This window comes from Hippocampus guttulatus, chromosome 4 (assembly GCF_054856545.1).
Source record: "Hippocampus guttulatus isolate MCC_2025c chromosome 4, RoL_Hgut_1.0, whole genome shotgun sequence".
Classification (NCBI taxonomy): Eukaryota; Metazoa; Chordata; class Actinopteri; order Syngnathiformes; family Syngnathidae; genus Hippocampus; species Hippocampus guttulatus.
In genome coordinates, this window is record NC_141264.1 from 3,887,451 (window position 1) to 3,907,236 (window position 19,786).

Consider the following 19,786-nt stretch of genomic DNA (forward strand, 5'->3'; position numbering starts at 1 on the left):
CAACCTAGAAACCGATTACAACGGCTATGTGAAGTACCACCTGAAAGTCTCATGGAAAGTGTGAATGCAGCACTGAGGGCGATCCCTACCGTAACGATCACGGAAACCAATGAGCTGATACACGCTTCAGCATCAGTGATCCTTGAGATGCTTGGCTATAAGAGCAACCATGGAAGCCATGAGATACGTTACCCACCATGGAAAAGACGGTTGGAGGCTAAGATCAAGGCGGCTCGGAAAGATGTGAGTCAATTGACGGAGGCCCAGAGAGGTGTGATGAAAAGGCCGATACCCGAGAGGTACATCCAGATGACCATACCTGAAGCACTCGAAACTGCCAAACAAAGGCTCCAAGCCTTGTCCAGCCGCCTAAAGCGATACACGAAAGAGAATGAGGCCAGACGAATAAACAGGCTATTCGCAACACAACCTGCGAAAGTGTACGCTCAGTGGCAGGGTCCAACCAACCCCCTGACCCACCAAGACTGGAAACTGAAAGGTACTGGAAAGGCATATGGGAGAAGGAGGTTGCACATAACAGCAGTGCACAATGGCTGGTGACCCTGAGAGAGGAGCACAGCAGCCTCCCTGAACAGAACCCAGTTACCATAACAGTGGCAGACATACAGGAAAGAGTCTCAGATATGAAGAACTGGACAGCACCAGGTTCACACCTGCTGGCTAAAGAAACTCACAGCACTCCATTAGCGCCTAGCAGCACAAATGAACCAGCTGCTGAGGGATGGGACTCACCCAGGATGGCTAACCGAAGGGCGAACGATCCTGATCATGAAGGATCCCTCAAAGGGTGCAGTCCCATCCAACTATCGGCCAATAACCTGTCTCTCCACAACATGGAAGCTCATGTCAGGCATCGTTGCGGCTAAGATAAGTGGACACATGGATCAATACATGAGCGAAGCACAGAAGGGCATTGGTAGAGATATCAGAGGAGCCAAACATCAGCTCCTGGTTGACGAACAGTCGCACAAGACGTACCAACCTGTGCACAGCCTGGATTGATTACAAGAAAGCCTATGACTCGATGCCACATACATGGATCACACTGAATGCTTGGAGTTGTATAAGGTGAACAGGACCCTAAGAGCCTTCGTTGCGAACTCGATGAGGATGTGGAAAACCACACTTGAAGCCAAAGGCAAGCCACTTACCCAAGTGTCCATCAAATGTGGCATATACCAAGGTGATGCACTCTCCCCACTGCTGTTCTGCATAGGACTGAACCCCCTAAGCCAAGTAATCACCAAGACAGGCTATGGATACCGCCTCAGAAATGGAGCTACAATCAGTCACCTCCTCTACATGGATGACATAAAGCTGTATGCTAAGAGCGAAAGGGACATAGACTCCCTGATCCACACAACCAGGATCTACAGCAGCGACATCGGGATGTCATTCGGGCTTGAGAAATGTAGTCGGATGGTGACTAAGAGAGGAAAGGTAGTCCGTACTGAAGGGGTTTCACTCCCTGAAGGAACAATAGCAGACATTGAGGACAGCTACAAGTACCTCGGTATACCACAAGCCAATGGCAACCTCGAACTGGCAACAAGGAAAGCGGCTACGGCCAAATACCTCCAGCGAGTGAGGCAAGTCCTAAGAAGCCAGCTCAATGGCAAGAGTATGACCCGGGCAATAAATAGCTATGCCCTGCCAGTGATCAGATACCCTGCAAGAATAATAAGGTGGCCAAAGGAAGAGATTCAGACCACAGACGTTAAGACCCGAAAGCTCCTAACCATGCATGGAGGGTTCCATCCCAAATCCAGCACCCTGAGACTGTACGCAAGCCGAAAGGAAGGAGGCCGGGGACTAGTGAGTGTGAGAGCCACTGTCCAGGATGAAACATCCAAGCTCCATGAATACATCAAGGAGAAGGCTCCAACGGATGACGTACTCAGAGAATGTCTCAGACAAGAGGAATTATATATATATAAAATTCCTCGTCTCACCCCCCCTCGGGTGGTGTCCGTCCCTCATTCAGCTCGGGTCCTCTACCAGAGGCCAGGAAGCTTGAGGGTTCTGCGCAGTATCCTTGCTGTTCCCAGCACTGCACGTTTCTGGACTGAGATGTCCGATGTTGTTCCCGGGATCTGTTGCAACCACTCATCTAGTTTGGGGGTCACTGCCCCGAGTGCTCCGACCACCACAGGCACGACTGTCACCTTTACCTTCCAGGCTCTCTGCAGCTCCTCTCTGAGCCCTTGGTATTTCTCGAGTTTCTCGTGTTCCTTCTTTCTGATGTTTCCATCACTTGGGACCGCTACATCCACTACAACGGCTTTCCTCTGCCCTTTATCTATGATCACGATATCTGGTTGGTTCGCCATTACCATCTTGTCAGTCTGGATCTGGAAGTCCCACAGGATCTTCGCTCTGTCATTCTCCACCACCTTCGGAGGTGTTTCCCATTTTGACCTTGGGGTTTCCAGTCCATACTCCGCACAGATGTTCATGGTTGATTTAATTATTTATTATTATTATTTTGAAGTTGAAGGTATTAAATTAATGTAGTATTAGTGGTAGTGGTAATAATAGTAGTACTGGTTAGAGATTCAGGTTAGAGATTCAGCCATCTCGTTACCTCTGCGTCCCGCGTTCTAGACGCGGGACGCATAATTTTCCCACGGGACGCACAGTTCCAAACAATGTGCGTTTTTGGGACGCAAGGAAATTTCTCAGGCAAAACTAACAAACAAAAAAAAAAACTACGGCAAGGCCTGAGGATTTCACAGTAACAGTCGTGACCAGTTGCGTGTCGTTTCCGTGGCGTCATTTTCACGGTACCGAAAAATAGTTTAATTATAGTCACCGCATTTGAATTGACTGTGTGATCCACGCGATTTCACTGCGCCTGTATGTGTGTTTGTGATGTGATGTGGTGTGTGTGTGTTTCTTCTAATTTACTTTCGTTTTGTTTTGTTTTGTTTTGTTTTCAGTGTTGGGGGGGGGGGGGGGGGACACAACAGATGACGTTATGTGCGCATGCGGGTTGTTATTTTAGTCCGCAAACTGAGGAATCGCACCGATGAAAGTTTGAGATGGCGGCAAAAAACACTCACCAAGGTCTACTAATTACGATATTTAAGAAATGGGAATGCTTGTCTGATTTTTCGTATGAATCGTCCAAAGGACGTATCACTAAACTCACCTGTGACGTATGCACAGAACGCGAGAGCGAAATACGACGCGAGGCACGTATTGGTTATTCTATAATTTACTGGTTGTAGCATGGAAACTTTATGAATAAAACATTCGTCACAAGGTGTAGTAATGCTAATGTTCACTGTTGGTAGAACTCATGATGACGTGTGTCAAATTGATCGTAGTTTACACATGCATCGTCTTGGGAAGAGGATGTCAAGCCACATCAATACTTACCTGTATTAATGATTACCAGTCAATTAATCTTTGCTGTGTGAGATTGGAAAAAATACTCTGATGATGCCACATGAGTACACCAGTTTTTGATCCATTTATTTTTTGGAATAAACCTGGAGTACACAGCTGCTGATGTAATGTTCATTGTTAATGCATAGTTTTCAAACATTGACCCTTGAAACATTATACTTTGGAGTTTCGGAATTCTTGATTATCAATATCAGTCAAAATAGAAAAATGGGTTCCCATGATGAACGTTTACGGAACCCAACATTTGTAATCATGGTTTCCCATTGGGTAATCCGACGGAACCGAAAAACGGTTACCATGAATTTCCGAAATCCTCAGGCCTGCTCCTGAATTATTTAAATTTTTGCAGCATTTGTTTATCATTGTATGTATATGTTGTTGTTTGTGTTATTATCATATGCAATTGAATAAGTAGACCCTTTCAGAATTCGAAATTTGGGACTCTCTCAATCCATAATGGCACTTGTACTTTTCTGATCAGCGAGTCCCTGGGACTCGCTGCCGGTAAACTGTAAAATTATCACTGAGAGATTACCGCTTTTTCTGCAGTCAGTGATTGACTTCTATGCAAAGTCATTTCTCAACTTGTGTTCCGTGCCACGTCATGCCTGTTGAGTGTTGATTTACTTCATATTAAGAAACTACTGCACTAAAACATTAATTCATAAATGTATACCATATGATTTTATTTTTTTTTCTCAGTATAAATAACACGAACCCTGACTGTTCTACTCTTTGAATAAAAACACTTCATTCAAGCGTTAGGGAGTGCAAAGGGTTATGATGGAGGGGTGTTGCAAATCATGAAGACCTGCCAAGTGGTATGATAGCATTGTTTTATACATGTCCTCGGCTAGGCTTAGTTTCGAAATCAGTCCTTGGTCCTTGGCCTTGGCCTCGGAGGCAAGTCCTTGGTCCTTGGCCTTGGCCTCGGAAAATTTCTCAAGTCCTTGGCCTTGGCCTTGGCCTCAGAGTCAAGTCCTTGGCGGTCCTTGGATACAACACTGATAGATATACATAGCTTTCGATAGATAGATAGATAGATATAATTCTATGGACGTCATTTACGCAGCATAAGGAATGAAGCACAGTCGGCACCAAACAAGTGATCAGCGTTCACTTTGCAACAAACGTAATGCGTACAGCTGAACTATGCGCTGTCCAAATCCTTCCAACTCACGCTCGAGAAAACACAAAGGAAATAATGCGTGCAACGAGTGTGAACATTTTTTTCTATTGATTTGATTTAACTTGCCATCTCGTACAGTATGCAGTCGTGATGTCACCAAATAACTTGCTCGTCCTCCTCTAGTGAATCAGAGACAATCCTCATCTGTGGGCCGTGACACATTAAAAAATATATGTATCATTTTTATTTTTCATGTTAACTCGTTTTTTTATTTTTTACTTTTCGTAGTAACAGAGATCGTTGAGATTCTCTACATCCTCTTTGCAATGCTTTGGATTTCTTAAAAGAGTTGCTGATATTCTATACGGGATATAAGAGGCGGTTCTTAATGCAAATAAGGGTAAATGTGCGCAACCGTGGCAGTTGAGAATACATTAGTACAGTCTTCTTCAACTGGCGGACCGCGATCCACGACCGGACCACCGACCTCCTCTGTCCGGACCTCCTCTGTCCGGACCCTCGGCAAATTGTATAAAATAAAAAATTATAAAGTGATTTTTACGTTATACATTTTATATTTTTGGACTATAATCTGCGCATTCCCGCGATCGCTTGTTAAAATTATCCGTTGTATTCTTTGCGTGCACTAACAGATGTAATGCAGAGGACCGCACCAGCGCGACTTTGTGTGTATAATGCTTCTGAACTTAAGGTTTGCCCATACATAAGCGTCACGCATTCAAAATGGATGATTGTGTCAGGAAACAGACGCATGCGCGATGCCACAGTGTGCTCACACTGTACTCTTCAGCACAGGAGAGCCGCACACAGACAATTAGACAAGACGAATCGCGGGAGGTTTCGATTGTGTGCAGTTTTGCTCCCGTCTACCCGGGGATCTTTGCAGCTGTTTAACAGCAGAACACCGCAACATGGTAAATGAACATCCCAATGGCGTCCTCAAAGAATATTTGCATGCCTCAGACATTGCATTCACCTTTAGTGGAAGAACAGCACTGCACATTCCTGTGCTCCCTTGTGTCAGCATTTAAAATGGTTCTTAACTCCTCTTCTGATATATTTTTCAGTGATTTCAGAGGGGATGTGAAAAGGGGAATTGTACAAATGAAAAGGATATTTTTGTTTTCATGTTTAGTATTTATTTTGGTAAAATTAGTATTTTGTTTTGTTTTTGTTAAATTAAGGGAAAAAAAAGACAACTACTGTTTAACAAAGTTAAAGTAAAAATGTCGTATTTCCCTAAAAGGGCTATTTCTATTATTAAGCAGGCACATCTTAACAAAATAAAAGAGTTCCTGTGCCTCAACACAATACCTCTCATTATTTGCTGTGTACTGGCAAAGTGAATAATTGTTATTTTCATGCACCCCATTATTGGTTGGTTGTGAGGAGTGTTGATTTGCATAAGCTTGGCTTGACCATACTAAATGGGCATATGGCCCTGCTCCCCATGGCCGTGCCTTGGTCTTATTAAAAAAAAAAAAAAAAAGTGGACCTCCAGCATTTCTAGTTGAGGACCACTGCATTAGTACCTCTACTTCCGAACGTCTCCTCATACGAAATTTTCAAGTTACGAAACGCCCCAACAGAAAAATATTGCCTCTAGTTACGACAGAAATTTCAAGATATGAAAGGTAAAAAATACAGTATGGGTTGCGAGTCGGATCTCCAAGTTTACTTAACTCAACATCCTGATAGCTACTCTGCCACTGGCTATTCCTGAGCATCATGCTGTCATCCCATTGGCTAAGAGAGACCTCTACCGATGTGTTTGTGTGTCAATAGATAGATGTGTGTTTATGCAGCGTCATTGTCATTCGCCTCTCGGGCCATGTTCATATTGTTTTACGTAAATTTGAATCTCCAGAAAGAGTGTTCACCAGTCGGGCAATCACCCACTCTGCTGATGTTTGCCTTGGACATTTTCGAAAGATTGTTAAAAGCCAACAAAAGCAGACGTCCTTTGCTCAGTTCTTTACAAAACGCCAGAGAAAAAACACTTCTGAGAGAGAACATGAACTAGAGCAAAACAACGACAAGAACGCAGTTAAAAGTTAAATGACCATCATTTTTATTCTTTATTCTTAGTTTTTTACATTATGCACAACTCTCACTTATTGTGCAATAATCTAATTCAAGATCCTATTATTTGTCTCAAATCTCTAAATGACCTCGCGCCACCTTACTTCTCTGAGCTCATCCGTCGCTACACACCTGCCCGGCGCCTCAGGTCTGTGGACCAGACATTATTAGAGGTACCAAGAACTAAACTGAGGCTCAGAAGGGATCGAGCCTTTTCCGTTGCTGGTCCCTCTCTCTGGAATGACCTCCCACTGAACATTCGGCAAGCCTCCTCGCTGCCCATCTTTAAAACCCGCCTCAAAACTCACTTGTATTCTTTGGCTTTTGACTCAGCATGACTCAGATTTGTTCTTGGTTTTGCTGTTCGGTGCTTTCTACCATCTTTGTTACCGATTTGTTGCTTTACTGTTGTATATGTTAGTTGCTCCATGTACAGCACTTTGTATGCAGCGATGGGTGTCTGAAAGTGCTCTATAAATACAGTTGAGTTGAGTTGAATAATCTAATATGTAACATGTATTTGTTACATATTTTAATGCATTTTTATGCTTTAGAACACATTTATGTCTGAGTTTTGGGGGGCTTAGAATGGCTTAGGGCATTTACCGGTACATGGATAACGCGTCTCTTACAAAATGTTCTCGTTAAAAAATGTCTCCCGGAACCAATTAATTTCGTAAGTAGAGGTACCACTGTAGTTGAGACCTGGAGAACACTCCATCAGTCACCACTTGTTTACTTAATACTGGATATTTTTCCTCAGAAATGCTTCATGAGCTTTTGTCACTTATTTTTGGCCATTTGGTTTTTACTTTCAATTATATTTAAAATCAGAATACAATCTACCTTCAAAGGCTGACCTTGTCTCTTGTGCAAAGCTCTTTAATGGTGGCACTAACTGTATTGTGTCCATGTACCTTTTTTCCCCCGGACAATGATGCTCTAATAGCTCATGATGTACACCCTTTTCCTTTTCCTCACAGCAAGACCTCTGCGGTTTGAAAAAGAAAAGTGTCTGTTGCCTTCCTGTGCTGCTGTTATCTCGCCTTTGAAGAGAAGGGTATGTGAGGAGACCGAGAGCAAAACTGTGCACACCGAAAAATTATTCTTATTGCTATTGTCTACACGTGTTCTTGTATTTTTTTAAATCAAATAACCAACAAATGCTCTTCCAGTTACATTATCAATCTTTCAAACAAAAATTCATGCTATTTTCAACAGTATTCTCTTTTGAGTGCTGGCTTATTGATTTTTTTGTGTCAGTGCAAATCATGTCAAGTGTCAGTGATGTCCAGCTTTCAATTGTAAGCTTTAGTTTTTGGGTTTCTGTCTTTTTCTATCATTAGGTTTGCTTGTCCTTTTTATCTGTACTCTCCACCCCAGCATTATCTGAAAAATATTTTTTATTCGACTCTAAAACCAAATTTCTTTCATTGTGGGTCTGGTACACCATGTGTAAAAACAGGTACAGGAAGTGAGACCATAGCTGTGACAGGATGATGGAAAGCATACCACCTCATGCAACAAAAACATGATCCCATATTTGAGAACATAATCAGGTGTGTCTCCGTAAGGCGATGGAATAAAATTGAAGGACATAAATTGGGCTGAGTTGAGAACATATGGAAATTCTGCAAGCAGAGTGAGAGCTCTTCTGCAGCAAAACCCACCCAGGCAAAAATAAGTCAACAAGTAATTCAAATATCCATATTCTCATCCGCTTATCCCAGGGGTGTCCAAAGTCGGTCCTCAGGAGCCGCCATGCTGCTTGTTTTCCAGCTCTCCCGGCTGCAACACACCCGATTCAGTTGATGGCTCATCAGCCAGCTCTGAAGCAGCATTAGAACATTCCTGATTATTTGAATCAGGTGTGTTGCTCCTGAGAGAGCTGGAAAACAGGCAGGACGGCGGCCCCTGAGGACCGACTTTGGACACCCCTGGCTTATCCTCACAAGGTTTGCGGGCGTTCTGGAGCCTATCCCAGCTGTCTTCGGGCAGTAGGCGGGGTACACCCTGAACTGGTTGCCAGTCAATCGCAAGGGACACATAGACAAACAACCATTCGAACTCAAAATCACAACTCGGGAGAATTTTGAGCATTCAATCAACCTACCATGCATGTTTTTGGAATGTGGAAGGAAACCGGAGTACACAGGCACAGGGAGAACATGCAAACTTCACACAGGGAGGCTGGAGCCGGAATAGAACCCACAACCTCTGCACTGTGAGGTCGACACGTTAACCACTGCATCACCGGGCCACCGTAGTCACAATTAGACTTGACAAATTTAGTGGAACACAGACGTCCACCAAGGCAGGGGGAAATGTTGGATCGGCACCTGCTCACCTTTGACCCTAATAATCTCGAAAATTATTTGATGGATAACCATCATCATCACAAAATGAACATCAATGTATTTCACCGCTTCTTTCATGCAGTATTTGTTGTTACCTCAAAGGTAAGCTTTAATGCTTAATAATTTCTGACCAATTAGATGGAATTGCTTTGTCGTCAGAGTGATTTGGGCCATTTTAAAGCTTAAAATTCAAAGCTTAAAACCCTTGTTTTACAATTTCTACAATTTTTGTAGATTTTTGCGTGTTGTCATCTTTAAATCAAAGACAAAGCATAAAAATGGTGTGATATGAAATATTCATATCCAATTCATGTTTTTTATATACTGTGTATGTATATATCTATATAGATATATATATAAATATAGAGTGAAGATCCTGTGGGACTTCCAGATCCAGACTGACAAGATGGTAATGGCAAACCAACCAGATATCGTGATCATAGATAAAGGGCAGAGGAAAGCCGTTGTAGTGGATGTAGCTGTCCCAAGTGATGGAAACATCAGAAAGAAGGAACACGAGAAACTCGAGAAATACCAAAGGCTCAGAGAGGAGCTGGAGAGAGCCTGGAAGGTAAAGGTGACAGTCGTGCCTGTGGTGGTCGGAGCACTCGGGGCAGTGACCCCCAAACTAGATGAGTGGTTGCAACAGATCCCGGGAACAACATCGGACATCTCAGTCCAGAAATGTGCAGTGCTGGGAACAGCAAGGATACTGCACAGAACCCTCAAGCTTCCTGGCCTCTGGTAGAGGACCCGAGCTGAATGAGGGACGGACACCACCCGAGGGGGGGTGAGACGAGGATTTTTATTTTATTTTGTTTATGTTTATTATGTTTAGCCCGCAACCCTAGTGAGGATAAAAGCGGTTCGGAAAATGAATGAATGAATATATGTTTAGGTCAGTCTTCCTCAACTGGCGGACCGCGATCCACGACTGGACCGCCGACCTCCTCTGTCCGGACCCTCGGCAAATTGTATAAAATAAAAAATTATAAAGTAATTTTTACGTTATACATTTTATATTTTTGGACTATAATCTGCGCATTACCGCGATCGCTTGTTAAAATTATCCGTTGTATTCTTTGCGTGCACCAACAGATGTATTGCAGAGTACCGCAGCAGCGCGACTGTGTGTGTATAATGTTTGACTAACTGGAGACCCTGGCTGAGCAGGGCATGTTGGCGATAACGATGCGCTGATTGGCTCCTCTGAACTTAAGGTGTGCCCATACATGTCACGCATTCAAAATGGATGATTGTGTCAGGAAACAGACGCATGCGCGACGCCACAGTGTGCTCACAGCTTCAGCCCAGGAGAGCCGCACACAGACAATTAATAATAAGAAAACCTTTATTTGTCTCGCAATGGAGAAATTCCCGATTCACAGCAGTAAAGGTACGGAAGGAAGAAGTAGAACAACAAAATATAGGAGCTGCTGGAAAGGCAGCCACTCACGCGGCGCCATTTTGAAGTCAAAATAACAAAAATAACACAACACAACAGACAAGACGAATCGCGGGAGGTTTCGATTGTGTGCAGTTTTGCTCCCGTCTACCCCCCGGGGATCTTTGCAGCTGTTTAACAGCAGAACACCGCAACATGGTAATTGAACATCACAATGGCGTCCTCAAATAATATTTGCATGCCTCAGACATTGCATTCACCTTTAGTGGAAGAACAGCACTGCACATTCCTGTGCTCCCTTGTGTCAGCATTTAAAATGGTTCTTAACTCCTCTTCTGATATATTTTTCAGTGATTTCAGAGGGGATGTGAAAAGGGGAATTGTACAAATGAAAAGGATATTTTTGTTATCATGTTTAGTATTTATTTTGGTAAAATTAGTATTTTGTTTTGTTTTTGTTAAATTAAGGGAAAAAAAGACAACTACTGTTTAACAAAGTTAAAGTAAAAAATGTCTTATTTCCCTAAAAGGGCTATTTCTATTATTAAGCAGGCACAACTTAACAAAATAAAAGAGTTCCTGTGCCTCAACACAATACCTCTCATTATTTGCTGTGTACTGGCAAAGTGAATAATTGTTATTTTCATGCACCCCATTATTGGTTGGTTGTGAGGAGTGTTGATTTGTATAAGCTTGGCTTGACCATACTAAATGGGCATATAGCCCTGCTCCCCATGACCGCCGTGCATGGGACTGGACCTTGGTCTTATTTAAAAAAAAAAAATGGACCTACAGCATTTCTAGTTGAGGACCACTGGTTTAGGTCATATAGCACAGTACCGCTTTTATTGTCCATAGAGGGCAAAAATACATAGAAAAAAATAAGAACTTTATGTGTATGTATAGCGCTGATGCCACTGAACATGTCGAGTGGTTGAAAGTAAAAAAATATTCTGGAATAATACTTTTACAATTTTTGTAAAATTGTATGTCGCATTACATCAAATTATTTACATCGACTGCAGCACAAGGGATATCCCTTATTTAGTCATAATTACACCCTACACACATACATACATTATATATATATATATATATATATATATATATATTATATATATATATATATATATATATATATAGATATATATAGATAGATATATAGACATAGGTGTGTGTGTATATATATATATATATATATATATATATATATATATATATATAATGGAAATCATGTTGAAACTATAATTGATCAACATTACAATTGAATAAAATTGTTTTATTTTAAGAAGTATGTGTTTTTACCATGTACCCAGGCTTTATAGACACCCTGTATAAGACTATCCTTGACTCTGACAACCTGATGAAGAACACATACCGGTAGGATTCCCAACTCACCTCTTGTACCGTATCTGTTATTTTGGGGGATGTACAGTATATGTTTGGGGTTGTCATGTTGGTATGCAGGCAGAAGGTTTGGCTCCACCTTATGACTGATAGCAATCGACCACGAATCACAACAACAAGCACAACCACACGAATGAGTCTGCTGCATTGCCCGATTCACTCATTCTTCAAAGTGTATTTTGTGTCATCAAAAGACCATGTGGCGCTATATCGCTCAGATCAAAAGTAAAATGTCACCTGGTAGACTTATTTCTTGGCTGGAAACGATATGGCTTCATTCTTTGAGGATGCAATTGATCAGGGGTGCCCAAGTCCGGTCTTCGAGAGCCCCTATCCACCTCTTTTAGTGGTCATTTGTAGACATACTAATGTGTATGCAGCTGTTTGTTTTCTTTTAACCCTTTCAGGGACAGCGGTTACTACGGTGGAAATCTTATCATGTTATCTGGTTCCAGGGTGCATGAAAGGGTTAAAGACATTGGAAATGATGACAGTGACCTCTTTGCCTGTAGTTGATACAGAACAGAACAATGACTAAGTGTTCATGGTCATTATTTCATGCACATTGAATAATACAAAACCATATTTGAAGACACAGCTGTGGGCAGGTCAATTCCTCTCTAGATTGTCTTTCTAATGAAATTCAAGTCCGCAATAGGCTTTGCATTGACAAAAAAAAAAAGGCAAATCTGAAGCTTACCAGACCTCTTACACAACAAATAGGCGGAGGCTTTGAAGGGATGCAGTAATTCTGGGGTGCATGTGTCAGAAATTCATGGCCGCTTCTTGTAACTCAACTCGTCTATGTCCACAGTTTTGTATTGGACCAAAAATGTCCAATTTTCCCACTAAGTGTTGCCAATTAACTCGTATAGAACAACTTGTCATTTTGATTTGAGAATGTGATTAGTTAAGTTTTTATGCATTTTATAAAGCTTAAAAAAAACTCAGCCCAGATGTGCTGGCTACATATAAAAGTACCCGAAAGTCTCTTTTTTGCTTCAGTCTTCTTAACCTCTTTCTACAACTTTGCCTCGTGAGCAATGTCCACCATGATGCCTGACAGTAATTACGGAATAAGCACGGCAAGCATTTTGCAAGGGATCATCCACACATCATTGTTTATTTTAACCATTGTAGGCAACAATTATATTAATTGCATGGTGAATATCTTACTTGCAACAGTTTACTCGAGAGTTAGGATGCTTCTTTTGCTCTGCCCTTCTGTCCATTAACCTCGACTGCAACAGTGGCTAACACAATGAGTCAAGTATGACGTCAAACCATTATGTGCGAAAATAAACTTTTCTCAGGACAACGAAAACAACTTATGACATATAACTTCCTTATATGGCTAAAGGTTAGCTTTCAAAAAAGTATTTTTGAGAGACACAAAATATCATTTTACAAATTATATAATTTCACCCCTCATGCTATGCTTTGCATTAACCCCTTTCCAAAACACATAATTTGGCCAGAAAATATTACAACTTCCTATTTAGCCTCTATTGAGTTTGCATGCACCAGATAATAATACCAAATATCCGATTTGACAGATGTTACCTTTATTGACAAATTTGCAGATGAAGAGTTCATATTGACCAATCTACATGTTTTGTTTTTTTAATCAAAATATACATGTTTAGCCAATTATAGATTTGGTAAAGGTGCAGATTGTCTTACGACTGTAATAAAACACATGGACAAAGACAAAGGATTGCTACTATAATGATACAATGAGATAATGAGATAGAATCTGAAGACTGTAATCTTGAATGATTTACAGATCACTTGGAGATGCTTTTTGAAGGTGTCAAAACAAGAACTCGTCATGGGATCACTATACATTGGCTCCTAGTGCTTGATAACACTTCTCCTGCATGTCTAAGTTCACACAATTTTATCATTATTTTTTTACCTGTGACGTGGGGATCCACATGTGAATTTCAAGTATATTTAATGTCTTGATTTTAGAACATTAAATTGGATAGGACGAGACAAGCAGATGGTATCCCTCCCTGCATTTATTGTTTCTTTCAAATGGGCAACAGTGTCGCAAAGAAATCGTTGCGTCATTTAGAATTTTTTTTCTCCCCCGCATGGTTTCCTCACTTTAACATTCAATGTCATGAAACAAAGGTAAATACCACATACTGATCTAAATCTAAATGTAATGATAAAAGTTGATTTTATTTATTAAGGGGAAAAAATGCAACGCCGATTACCCCCAGATCTCTTCAGTCAAGAAAATGACTTAAATGGAACCATTCTGACAAACTGTGTTACGTGACTGATCAGACCCCAAGGTGGTAACAGAGCATTGGAAAACTTCACTAGTCTTTTTAACCAAGCCAAGGAACAAATAAAACTGTAAAATACAAAAGAGCAAAATCTGGGGATCAAAAACTGTTACCAAACACACAGTGAAAAGGACCGATCAAATGAACAGAGCACAACAATTAGTAATTTACAAAGTACCAAAACAACAGAATAATGAACATAATGCGCTACAAAAAGTAGAATGTGACAGGTTATAAAGTACAAATAAATAATCACAAACAAAGCAGAGAATATTACCAGGAAAAAAAACCTTACCATCAGAAACAAGGAGAGCAGAATACAGTATTCTCCACATTGGAGCAAGCAAGAATGCACACAGCAAAATTGGAAAAAACAAGAATAATCCCGGTCCATCCTGGTGTGCTGGTAAGGCTTAAAAGTAGGACTTAATTGCCCGCAGGTGTGCAACAGCTCAACTCATCCCGATGCCATCTAGAAGCAACTAACGGAACGCTGGGAAGCTAAAATGGCGTGTAAAAATTTGTCATACCACAGCAAGGAGAGTTAAAACAATACATTAATAACATGAAAACATTAAAACACCAAAACAGTACTGAATCTCATGCTCAGTCAAAAGCCAAATCAAAATGTGTTTTCAGACAACTTTTAAAGATGAGCAAAGAGTGAGGTTGCAAAACATTTTGCGTTCGTTCCAAAGATAATAATTGCCAATGGAGAGGCTCGATCCTCTCTGAGCCTCCGCTTAGTCCTCAGCACTTCCAAAATCTGGTCCGATTACCTGGGGCATGTGCGTAGGAGTGGAGGAACTCAGAGAGATAGGTGTTGTGAAACCATTTGAAGATTTGACAACAAAGAAAAGAATCTTAAAATGAACTCTCTACAGGGAGTGAGAGAAGGGATGCAAGAGTTGGGGTTATGTGCTCCTTCCGATGAGCACCAGTTAAGAAGCAGGCAGCAGCATTTTGGACCAACTGGAGATGCTCAAGGGAGGATTGGTTGATTCCACAATAAAGTGAATTCCAGTAATCCAGTAATCCATCTCATCTGGATTATCCAGATGAGATGTATCAAAGGCATGGATTACTAATTCAATGTGCTGTTGAGAGAGGAGAGACTTAGCCTGCTGCCTAAAATAAAAAAGCTGCTTTAAACAACAGCACCAATTTGTTGGTCCAAATTTAAATTCACTGTCCAGTTTGAGACTCAGATTTGAAGTTGTTGGATTAAAATAAAGCGCCAGAGGGCCACAAATCAGCAGGAGGGGATGTAAAAGGGCTACTGAGAGCAAACACTATAAATTCTGCACCACAACTTTCTTTTCACTGAAATTCAATAAATTGAAAGCCAGAAAGCCATCCAGGCCTTGAGTTCCTCCAGACAAGACAAAAGTGGTCTCAATGTCTCAAAGTGGAACAACCATCTGATAGTCATCCGCATATCAATGGAAGGAAATACCATTTTTTCTTAAAATGGAAACCAAGGACAGCAGATACAATGAAAACAGCAGATGCATCAGAATTGAACCCTGTGGAACACTATACGCTAGTGGGGCAGTGCAGGACTCAGAGCAACCAAGGCTATGCATCACTTTAAAACCTGACTGGAAAATCTTCATTGTGGCTCTCCGGCAGAGCCGATGACTGGTAGCAAGCACGTATAAATCCATATATTCGGGAACGAGCAGAGATGAACCATGTTCTACCCATTTTAGCTTCGCCTGGTGACTGCTGCGTTTGCCGCGGCGACGCTTCCACCATGAAAGAAGCACGTGAACACGGAAGCAATCAGCCAGAATGTCTGCCGGCAACTGAGGCAATGTCTTCTCCTCACTATGCTCGACTGCACCTGAACCTCCGACGTTGTGTTGAAAGTCCAATAAATATTGGCAATCATAAACAAGCAGAGACTCTGTCAGTATAGCACCAAGCACTGTGAACAGAAAATAAAGCTGAAGCAACTGGAGGGTCGCCACACAGTGCTTCATTGTTCTCCTTCTTGCTTGCTTTTTTGATATGGGGAAACAGGATGAAAATTACATCCACAGCAGATTTCCAAGGCGAAAAAGAACATAAAACCTCATCTTACTCAAGCAAAATAAAAAATTTAAAATATATACAGTATATATATATATCCATCCATCTTCCGAACCGCTTAAGCCTCACTAGGGTCGCGGGGGGTGCTGGAACCTATCCCAGCTGTCTTCGGGCAGTAGGCGGGGGACACCCTGAACCGGTTGCCAGCCAATCGCAGGGCACACACAGACGAACAACCATGCGCGCACACACTCACACCTAGGGACAATTAAGTGCGTTCAATCAGCCTGCCATGCATGTTTTTGGAACGCGGGAGGAAACCGGAGTACCCAGAGAAAACCCACGCAGGCCCGGGGAGAACATGCAAACTCCACACAGGGAGACCGGAGCTGGAATCGAACCCTGCACCTCAGCACTGTGAAGTCGATGTGCTAACCACTGGACTACCAGGCCGCCCTATATGTATATACTGTGTGTGTATATATATATATATATATATAAAATTATAAATTCCTCGTCTCACCCCCCCTCGGGTGGTGTCCATCCCTCATTCAGCTCGGGTCCTCTACCAGAGGCCAGGAAGCTTGAGGGTTCTGCGCAGTATCCTTGCTGTTCCCAGCACTGTACATTTCTGGACTGAGATGTCCGATGTTGTTCCCGGGATCTGTTGCAACCACTCATCTAGTTTGGGGGTCACTGCCCCAAGTGCTCCGACCACCACAGGCACGACTGTCACTTTTACCTTCCAGGCTCTCTCCAGCTCCTCTCTGAGCCCTTGGTATTTCTCGAGTTTCTCGTGTTCCTTCTTTCTGATGTTTCCATCACTTGGGACCGCTACATCCACTACAACGGCTTTCCTCTGCCCTATATCTATGATCACGATATCTGGTTGGTTCGCCAATACCATCTTGTCAGTCTGGATCTGGAAGTCCCACAGGATCTTCGCTCTGTCATTCTCCACCACCTTTGGAGGTGTTTCCCATTTTGACCTTGGGGTTTCCAGTCCGTACTCCGCACAGATGTTTTGGTAGACTATGCCAGCCACCTGGTTATGACGTTCCATGTAGGCTTTCCCTGCCAGCATCTTACACCCTGCAGTTATGTGTTGGATCGTCTCAGGTGCCTCTTTGCACAACCTACACCTTGGGTCTTGTCTGGTGTGGTATATCTGGGCCTCAATGGCTCTGGTGCTCAGGGCCTGCTCCTGAGCAGCCAGGATGAGTGCCTCTGTGCTGTCCTTCAGGCCAGCCCTCTCTAGCCACTGATAGGACTTCTTGAGATCGGCCACTTCAGTTATGGTTCGGTGGTACATCCCGTGTAGGGGCTTGTCCTCCCATGATGGTCCCTCTTCCAGCGCCTCATCTTCTGTTCCCCATTGTCTGAGACATTCTCTGAGTACGTCATCCGTTGGAGCCTTCTCCTTGATGTATTCATGGAGCTTGGATGTTTCATCCTGGACAGTGGCTCTCACACTCACTAGTCCCCGGCCTCCTTCCTTTCGGCTTGCGTACAGTCTCAGGGCGCTGGATTTGGGATGGAACCCTCCATGCATGGTTAGGAGCTTTCGGGTCTTAACGTCCGTGGTCTGAATCTCTTCCTTTGGCCACCTTATTATTCCTGCAGGGTATCTGATCACTGGCAGGGCATAGCTGTTTATTGCCCGGGTCTTATTCTTGCCATTGAGCTGGCTTCTTAGGACTTGCCTCACTCGATGGAGGTATTTGGCCGTAGCCGCTTTCCTTGTTGCCAGTTCGAGGTTGCCATTGGCTTGTGGTATACCGAGGTACTTGTAGCTGTCCTCAATGTCTGCTATTGTTCCTTCAGGGAGTGAAACCCCTTCAGTACGGACTACCTTTCCTCTCTTAGTCACCATCCGACTACATTTCTCAAGCCCGAATGACATCCCGATGTCGCTGCTGTAGATCCTGGTTGTGTGGATCAGGGAGTCTATGTCCCTTTCGCTCTTAGCATACAGCTTTATGTCATCCATGTAGAGGAGGTGACTGATTGTAGCTCCATTTCTGAGGCGGTATCCATAGCCTGTCTTGGTGATTACTTGGCTTAGGGGGTTCAGTCCTATGCAGAACAGCAGTGGGGAGAGTGCATCACCTTGGTATATGCCACATTTGATGGACACTTGGGTAAGTGGCTTGCCATTGGCTTCAAGTGTGGTTTTCCACATCCTCATCGAGTTCGCAACGAAGGCTCTTAGGGTCCTGTTCACCTTATACAACTCCAAGCATTCAGTGATCCATGTATGTGGCATCAAGTCATAGGCATAGGCATAGGCTTTCTTGTAATCAATCCAGGCTGTGCACAGGTTGGCACGTCGGGACCTGCAGTCTTGTGCGACTCTTCTGTCAACCAGAAGCTGATGTTTGGCTCCTCTGGTATCTCTACCAATGCCCTTATGTGCTTCGCTCATGTATTGATCCATGTGTCCACTTATCTTAGCCGCAATGATGCCTGACATGAGCTTCCATTTTGAAGAGACAGGTAATTGGCCGATAGTTGGATGGGACTGCACCCTTTGAGGGATCCTTCATGATCAGGATCGTTCGCCCTTCGGTTAGCCATCCTGGGTGAGTCCCATCCCTCAGCAGCTGGTTCATTTGTGCTGCTAGGCGCTAATGGAGTGCTGTGAGTTTCTTTAGCCAGCAGGTGTGAACCTGGTGCTGTCCAGTTCTTCATATCTGAGACTCTTTCCTGTATGTCTGCCACTGTTATGGTAACTGGGTTCTGTTCAGGGAGGTTGCTGTGCTCCTCTCTCAGGGTCACCAGCCTTTCAGTTTCCAGTCTTGGTGGGTCAGCTCTGTTGTTAGGACCCTGCCACTGAGCGTACACTTGTGGTTGTGCACTGAGTGTGCAGGTTGTGTTGCGAACAGCCTGTTTATTCGTCTGGCCTCATTCTCTTTTCCTGTACCGCTTTAGGCGGCTGGACAAGGCTTAGAGCCTTTGTTTGGCAGTTTCGAGTGCTTCAGGTATGGTCATCTGGATGTACCTCTCGGGTATCGGCCTTTTCATCACACCTCTCTGGGCCTCCGTCAATTGACTCACATCTTTCCGAGCCGCCTTGATCTTAGCCTCCAACCGTCTTTTCCATGGTGGGTAACGTATCTCATTGCTTCCATGGTTGCTCTTATAGCCAAGCATCTCTAGGATCACTGATGCTGAAGCGTATATCAGCTCATTGGTTTCCGTGATCGTTACGGTAGGGATCGCCCTCAGTGCTGCATTCACACTTTCCATGAGACTTTCAGGTGGTACTTCACATAGCCGTTGTAATCCGTTTCTAGGTTGCCCAGCTTTCATTCTCGCCATGATCTTGGCTTTCAGGTCAGTTGCTGCCTCGCTCAGCATTTCATTCATTGGGGCTGGCCTCCCAATCTCATCATCTGTATTCATTGGGGCTTGCCTCCCAATCTCTGGTATGACCTCCTCCTCTGATCTGGCAGCCTGGGGCCCTACACCATGGAACCTGCGTTGTACTTCATCAATCTCAAGTTGTGACAGCAGTTGCCGTTTGTGGATGTTGGAACACTGAGCTACTAGTTGTTTCGTGGTCAACCGTGACTGTGGGTTTCGAAGTAGCCATTTAGCCCACATTCTCTGCGTGTAA